We start from the raw sequence: 7,243 nt of genomic DNA on the forward strand, positions 1-7,243 counted from the left end.
GTTATAAGAGGTTCATATTTTATGTAAGCAACATAAGTTCTAGGAAAAAATCCAAAAGAACATGCATCAAATGTTGAAGGTATCTTTGATTCTTTTTACTTTCCCGTGTATAACAAACTTGTTGCAATATGCATGTATTACTGAATTCTAAGCATCATGAAGGATATTTACCTGAATTTTCTCTAAGTTCTGCCAACAACATGAGGTAGGTACTACTTTGCCCGCTTCATTTATTTTAGAAATGGAATCACAGAGAGGTTTCCTAACTTACTGTATTAGGTTGCACAGCTAGCTGGTAGAGCCTGAATCTGGATGGATGAGTGCCTTAATAGCAGAAGTCCAGGGTGCTGGGACTCAGAAGAGTTGGAATGTATGGAACCTGAGATCCTGGGAACTGAGCCTCTTAAACTCTTTGGGGGCCATAGCATAGGGGCGGGGGCCTATAGCATAGGGTGCGGGCCAGAGAATAGGGGTGGGGGGCCTTGGCTCCACAGTCTTTCCCTTAGTTTTCCTCCCTCATGCTCTTGCACAGACTCAAAACTGAGAATGTACAAAACCAAGGAGGAAGTAGAAAATTCACTGTGGCTGTTGCTAGACAGAGCAAGTCACTAGTGCTCTGTTCTTTTACCTTTCTTTAACCTTTTACCTGTTCTTTAACCTTCTACCTGTTCTTTAAACTTTTACCTGTTCTTTAAGCTTCTAGTTTGGCACCATACTATAACTTGTGAAGGCTTTTTATCCCTGAATGCTGGTTAAACTTCATAGGCTTAATCTACTGGCCTCGAAAATATTGGGCAGTTGCATTACCTGTCTACCTGTCTATTATTATAATTATAATAATTGGCTGTGTGCATTTTTAAATATTAACATGATAAGTACCTCACCACTCAATACCATTCGTATAATCACAGAAGAAATACCAAGAAAAAGCCATCTCAGCATTAATAGCTGATTCCTATCAAAGGAGTGAACTAAATGTTCTTTCTTATAGTCAAGGAACTTTACAATGAAAACTGAATGCAGATACACGAACATTAAGCATTTATAAATTTTGGCATTATATGTTTGGCCATAATTAATTTGACTCTCTTCTTGAGATGTATTGAGATGTGAAACAAAATGTAAGTTGAACTTCTTAGAGTAAATACCATTAATAACATAAATATTCTCAAATATTAGTTATAAATTATGTCACGATATAATTTCTTTTGTGTTGTAATTTCTATTCATCTTGTGTGAAACTTGTTAGACTTGAAGCTAAGTTAAGGGTTTTAAGCCCCAGTAGCCAGGGTGAAATTCCACTTTTTTTTTTTTTTGTCTTGAAAAGTCGGCTGGAGGACTGAGGGATAAACTGAGGGAAGTTTGATGGGTGACACAAGTCACTGGAGCAGGAGAAGCAACTGATGAGTCAAGGTCCCCTCCCCAGCGGTAAATGTTATTCCTTAAAATGAGACACGTCACTGAGGACCTGACCACCTGCTGAGAGCTGCTGCAGACGGACACTGCCAGAGGCCCTGGGAGCGGAGGCCCACTTCCCGCTCACACTGTCTGGAGACCCACTGGAGACAGCAGACCACTGCTCCTGCTGACATGTCTCCTGCCCAGACTTCTCCTTGGAGAGGTTCCCTACCCTCTTTTCTATATTCCCAAATTTGACTATTGTGTCTGGCAAGCTAATTGCTTGTAGTAAACCAAGTGATTTGTGAACTGAATATTGGCCATGTTTTTTCTGTCTCCAAGCCATGATGCTTGCCTGTCCTTACTGCTGGGCCTTGTGACAACCACTGGGAGCTGTTACTGAACCAAACTTGGGTCTGCCTCGCCTGCGTGCAGTGAAGCCAATTTACTGACACCTGGTCGTGGTGAAGGAAAGTGCAGAGCATCAGGCAAGAGTCCAAGGCAGCTAGTGCTCAAAATACTTGAACTCCCTGATGGAGTTCCGGAAAGCACTCTTTTTGGAGTAGGTAGCATTTCTAAAGGCCATGTTGGGGGGTGGGAGGGGGCGAGTGGTCACAGGGAATGTAATCAGGTTGTTTATAATTCTCTGATTTGTTGGTGGTAAGGTGACAGGACAGTATCACTTTGTCAATCCTCTGGCTCCAGTAGGTCTGGGGGGCTGTGTGTTCATGGTCTTCAAGTAGTTAATTTTGGCAGCTACCAATTGACACTTGCCATCTACCTCTACAAGGGTTAAATCATGGGCTGCTGCAGCTGTTGACTTTCAACACTCCATGAAAGGAGTTCTGGGTGGAGAGCTGAATGAGGCACTCTGTGCTCTGGAAAAAACTGACAGGTTTTTAGAGAGATATTTTCAGAAGATGGCCTTATGAGCCCAGTTCTTGCATCTTCTCATATCCAGAAGCTTTCACGAGACTAGCAGAAAACTTCTACAAAATGATGCAGTTGATTGCATGGACTCCCCCTTCACCAAAATCACATCAGTGCTGACCTTCCCCAGTACCTCTGTGGAGCAGTTTATCAGAGCTATCTAAGGTGCTGTCCCCCAGGCTACAGTCCTCAATTTGCTCCCAATAAAACTTAACTTACAACTTTCACATACATTTTTTTAAAGTCAATAACTTCCATTATGTGGGGATTTTAGCATCTGTACAACAGTTCTGGAAATATGCATCAAATATTGTTTTCTGGGGACCTCAGAGAAGAGTTAAAACAGAATACATAGCAGGACTCTGCCCCAGGAAGGCTGCATAGAGTCATATGTAACTACAGAACCATGGAGGGAGAAAGAAGTGGACAAATTCAAAGGTTTGAGTATGATTAAATGTGGGGATTGAAGGAAAGAGGGAAGTCAAGGTTGACTCTTGGGGTTGTAGCTGAACAATTTGGTAATTAGTGTTGCCTTCATTGCCTTGAGGGGTCTTCCCAGTAAAGAATCCAGCTGCAATGCAGGAAACCCAGGTTCAATTCTAGGGTCAGGAAGATTCCCTAGGAGAAGGGAATGGCTACCCACTCCAGTGCTTTTGCCTGAATTCCATGGACAGAGAAGCCTAGTGGGCTGTGTAGTCCATGAGGTCATAAAGCATCAGACACAACTAAGGGATGGACAGTTTCCTTTTTTTTTTTTTTCCATTTTTATTTCCTTGAAAGCCTGGAATCCTGGCAGTTGGAGATTGGAGGAGAACCAGAAATGCCCAAGAATTGGACCTGAAGGTGGAGCTCGGTGGTTATGGGTAGAAAGTCAAGATTGGAAGTCAGCAGTGGCTTCATGGTTCATGAGATGTCAGGAGATAAGGTAGGGAAGGGGTGGGATTTAAAAGGGGTTGGGCCTAGAGATGTACAAACTCTGCAAGGGGATGGAGGAGACAACATAAGATCAGCCTGGATCAGCTGGTCAGCTGGCTCAGCCCTCTAGCCTCTTTCCTCCCTCTGCTCCAGGTTGAGTCCTAGGGCTGGACCCCTTCTCCAGGTAAGGCTGACAGAAATAGGGGGCATGGGGCAGATGCTGTCCTGGGCTCCCCTAGCTTTATATCTGCTCTGTCTTTCACTGGACCGTGAGAAAGTCACCTTCCTAGGTGTCTCTTATTAGGAAATTGGGAATATGAAAATAGTAGTGCCATGAGAGGAGAAAATGAAGACCAGGAGGAAATGAGGAAGGACTAAAGTATTTGCTTTAAAAACATGGTTGGGAGGTGAAACTGACAGTGTCTTTGGAGGCAGTGATACAAGCGAGAGCTTCAGAACTTAGGGAACCCGGACTCTGATTCTTTCTCCGCCATTCCCTAGACATGAGGCCTGAACTTTATCTCCAACCTATATCTTCAGATTTTTTTCTGACTGGGGATAGAGTTGGAAGTAGTAACTCTTTCTACATTTCCTTCATTGTTAGAAAATTGAGCTCTTTTTCTAAAAACAAAAGGAAAAACATGTTTACTATTACAGTCATAAAAATTTAAGCAAATGCATATCTAGAAAAATACCTTTTTTATTTTCTGAGTACAAAATGGAGGTACTCATCTGCATCTTGCTGCTGCTGCTAAGTCACTTCAGTCGTGTCCAACTCTGTGCAACCCCATAGATGGCAGCCCACCAGTCTCCTCTGTCCCTGGGATTCTCCAGGCAAGAACACTGGAGTGGGTTGCCATTTCCTTCTCCATTGCATGAAAGTGGAAAGTGAAAAGTGAAAATGAAGTCACTCAGTCGTATCTGACTCTTCACGACCCCATGGACTGCAGCCTACAAGGCTCCTCCGCCCATGGGATTTTCCAGGCAAGAGTAGTGGAGTGGGTTGCCATTGCCTTCTGCACTTATCTGCATACTAAACCTTAAACTTTGAATTCTGTATCAATGGCTTTGCTTGAATTCTAGCTCCGAGTCACAGCTGCACAGGAGACCAAGTCCTGCTCTGCAGAGAACTCGTCCTTCTTCCAGAACAAGGATCTCTGTAGGTGAGCAGAGGTGTAAAACAAAACTCAATCAATTTGAAGGTCAAATTGGGGAGTATCCCCACTAGCCTTTAGGGAAATAAAGATTATTTTTTGGCCAGGACATCTTTTGAGGGAAAAGAATGGCAGCTTCATCATGTAGACCGCTTCTTGCTCTGGGGGCAGGCGATGCAGAGGGCCCACAGAACAGATAACCTCTTCAGTGCCAATCAGAAAATTCTGATCTGGCTGGCTAAGGTTACATTTCTGGGGAAGGTGAAAACTGCAAGTGAGTTAAGTGCAATGTCTTGCTAGGATATCATGTGTTCCATCTAGAGTTTTTCTTTATTACCATACATTTGCTGATGTATCTTTTAAAATCCTCACACTGGCTCACTTTATTTTTAAATTTAAATTTATTTATTTCAATTGGAGGCTAATTGCTTTACAATATTGTATTGGTTCTGCCACACATCCACATGAATCTGCCATGGGCATATACGTGTTCCCCATTCTGAAATCCCCTCCCACCTCCTTCCCCATACCATCCCTCCAGGTCATCCCAGTGCACCAGCCCTAAGCATCCTGTATTGAACCTGGACTGGCAGTTCGTTTCTTATATGATATTATACATGGCTCACTTTTTATGCTTAAATTTGCACATGGTTATTTTTTCTCTTTAAGGAAAATCCTTACTTGGCTTTTGCTTTTATTCTTATAGTTTTCTCTTAAATTTCTACTTTTAGATCAGCATTTTGTCTTTTCTTGGTTTTGTCTTAGCCATGTTTTTTGGAGCACAAAATATTTTATACTTCTGGATTGCAATAAGTGAAAATGTTTCTTTGTTTTATTTCTTTATTTTGACTTGGATTATGCTACATGAGTCAGTGCTTTAATTTTGTAAGCATTTGCCCTTTTTTTCAGTTTTCCTGGATATTTGCTTTAATGGTATTTGTAGGACATATTGGGCAGTTTTGTTACTGACCTGAACTTGGGTTCATTCACCTGATGCACAGCGGTCAATCTACTGACAGTGGGTCATGCTAAAGAAAGAACAGCATTTATTGGCAGGGCACCAAGCAAGGAGAACAGGCACCTAAGGCTCAGAGGACCTGAACTCCTTGCTTGATGACCTGCAAATTAACACTGTATGGTGGGCAGAATGGGGAAGAGGGGCAGGGGCCGTAGATCCCATAGCAACAAATGCACCTTCACCTGCTCAGGTAGAAGCTGAGGAAGGAAGAATTGTCTCCCTCTTATATCCGACAGAGCACCCATATTGGTCAGAGAACCGCTTATGTGCAGGCCAGGCATTCACACTGAGGCAGATTCTCATGGGAGGAATAAATGCCCGAGATCAGCCAGCAGGATTCATGTGGACATGCTCTCCCTTTTCAAATTCAGACTTGTTTAATCGAAAAATTAATATACCAACCTATTGTGATGACCATACCAGGATGGAAAATGCATTCTTCTCCATCTTTGCCACCCACAGTCCAAACTGGGTCAGAGCTTCCTAACTACTCCATTGGCTAAGGACAAGATAAGGATGGTAATAGAAAATGCTAGGGAAGACGCAGGTAAAATGCCTGTCGCTATCTCGGGCAATCCCTTCCTAGCACCAGCAGCAAAAGCAATTCCCACCACAGATCCAGACTGGGAGGAGAATGACCTAGGAGATAAAGCTGGCTTTGAGCATCACAAGGAGTGCATCATGGTAGGGCTCCAAAAGGGGGAACCAATACAGGAGTTTTCATAAGGTGCAAGGAATGTGCAAACAGCCACAGTAAAAACCCTGAGTTTGGGGAGAGAATGTACAGGGTGTATCACCAATATACAGATATGAATCTAGGTAATCTGGAGAATTTCAAGTTAATTAACCAGACCCTGTGGCTCAGAGTGCCCCAGACATCTAGAAATTGTGCAAAAGATACAAGGTCTTTTTCTGTTTCTGATACCTCTTTTGGTGTAATAGAAACTGCTTTCAGTTTCTCACAGTCAGGAGGGCATACAAGAACAAAAAAGACCCTTTAAATAAAGCAGCAGATGCCCATTTTGGCAGCGAAACTCACTGGGCAGAGAAACAGGGAGACAAGAAATCTGAGCAGAGGATAAGATTCCAGGGATGCAAGAGAGTGAAGGGTAGCCCTCAGAAAAGAGACCCCTAAAAGGGACATGTTAAAGTGCATCCCCAGCAGTGCTTATTGAAAGCCAAGAAAGCCACTGAAAAAAAAAAATCTGTCCCAACTTAAAAACAGAAGCCAGACGAGGAGGAGAAATCATTCTTCATGCTGGAGACAGGAGAGAGTGAGGAAAGCCAGGGAGTTCACTTGGGGAAACAGGCCCCATCCCAACTCCCACCAGGAGTGCCAGGTCACCCTTTCTTGGGAAACAGACAGCTGACTTTCTGATTGGTACTGGAGCCACTAGCTCAGTTTTGAACACGAGTTAACCCCATAACAAGAGCCATGTCAAGCGGAGTCTACAGAATGCCTCTCCCAAAACTGCTTTGCAGCCCCTAGATTGAGGTGCTTAACTTAAAACACACTTTTATATACATGCCAGAGAGCCCAGTCTCGTTGTTGAGCTGAGATTTATTATACTAAAATGACTTTCACTCCTAGAAGACTGAATATACAGGGACTACCAGAACAAGCCTGTGCCTTGCAGGCAGCCATCCTGTCAATGGATGGAGCCACTAGCGCCCCTGAAGACATCCTGTGCCAGGGAAGCCTGAGAGCATGGGCTGATTAGGGGGCAGGTACAGCAAGGAAGGCCATAGCAGTGAAGGTGAAACTGAAAGCAGACACTCAGGCTCTGAGCTTAAGGCAATACCCTTTAAAGGAGCAAGCAAGACAGGG

At 43.5% G+C, this 7,243-nt stretch overlaps 1 pseudogene; it reads left to right on the forward strand.

The window, feature by feature from the left end:
- Positions 1-200: 200 nt before the first annotated feature.
- On the forward strand, positions 201-1,017 carry LOC138070170 (phosphatidylinositol N-acetylglucosaminyltransferase subunit P pseudogene; annotated as a pseudogene).
- Positions 1,018-7,243: the final 6,226 nt, after the last annotated feature.

The sequence above is a fragment of the Capricornis sumatraensis genome, chromosome 2 (assembly GCF_032405125.1).
Source record: "Capricornis sumatraensis isolate serow.1 chromosome 2, serow.2, whole genome shotgun sequence".
Taxonomy (NCBI): domain Eukaryota; kingdom Metazoa; phylum Chordata; class Mammalia; order Artiodactyla; family Bovidae; genus Capricornis; species Capricornis sumatraensis.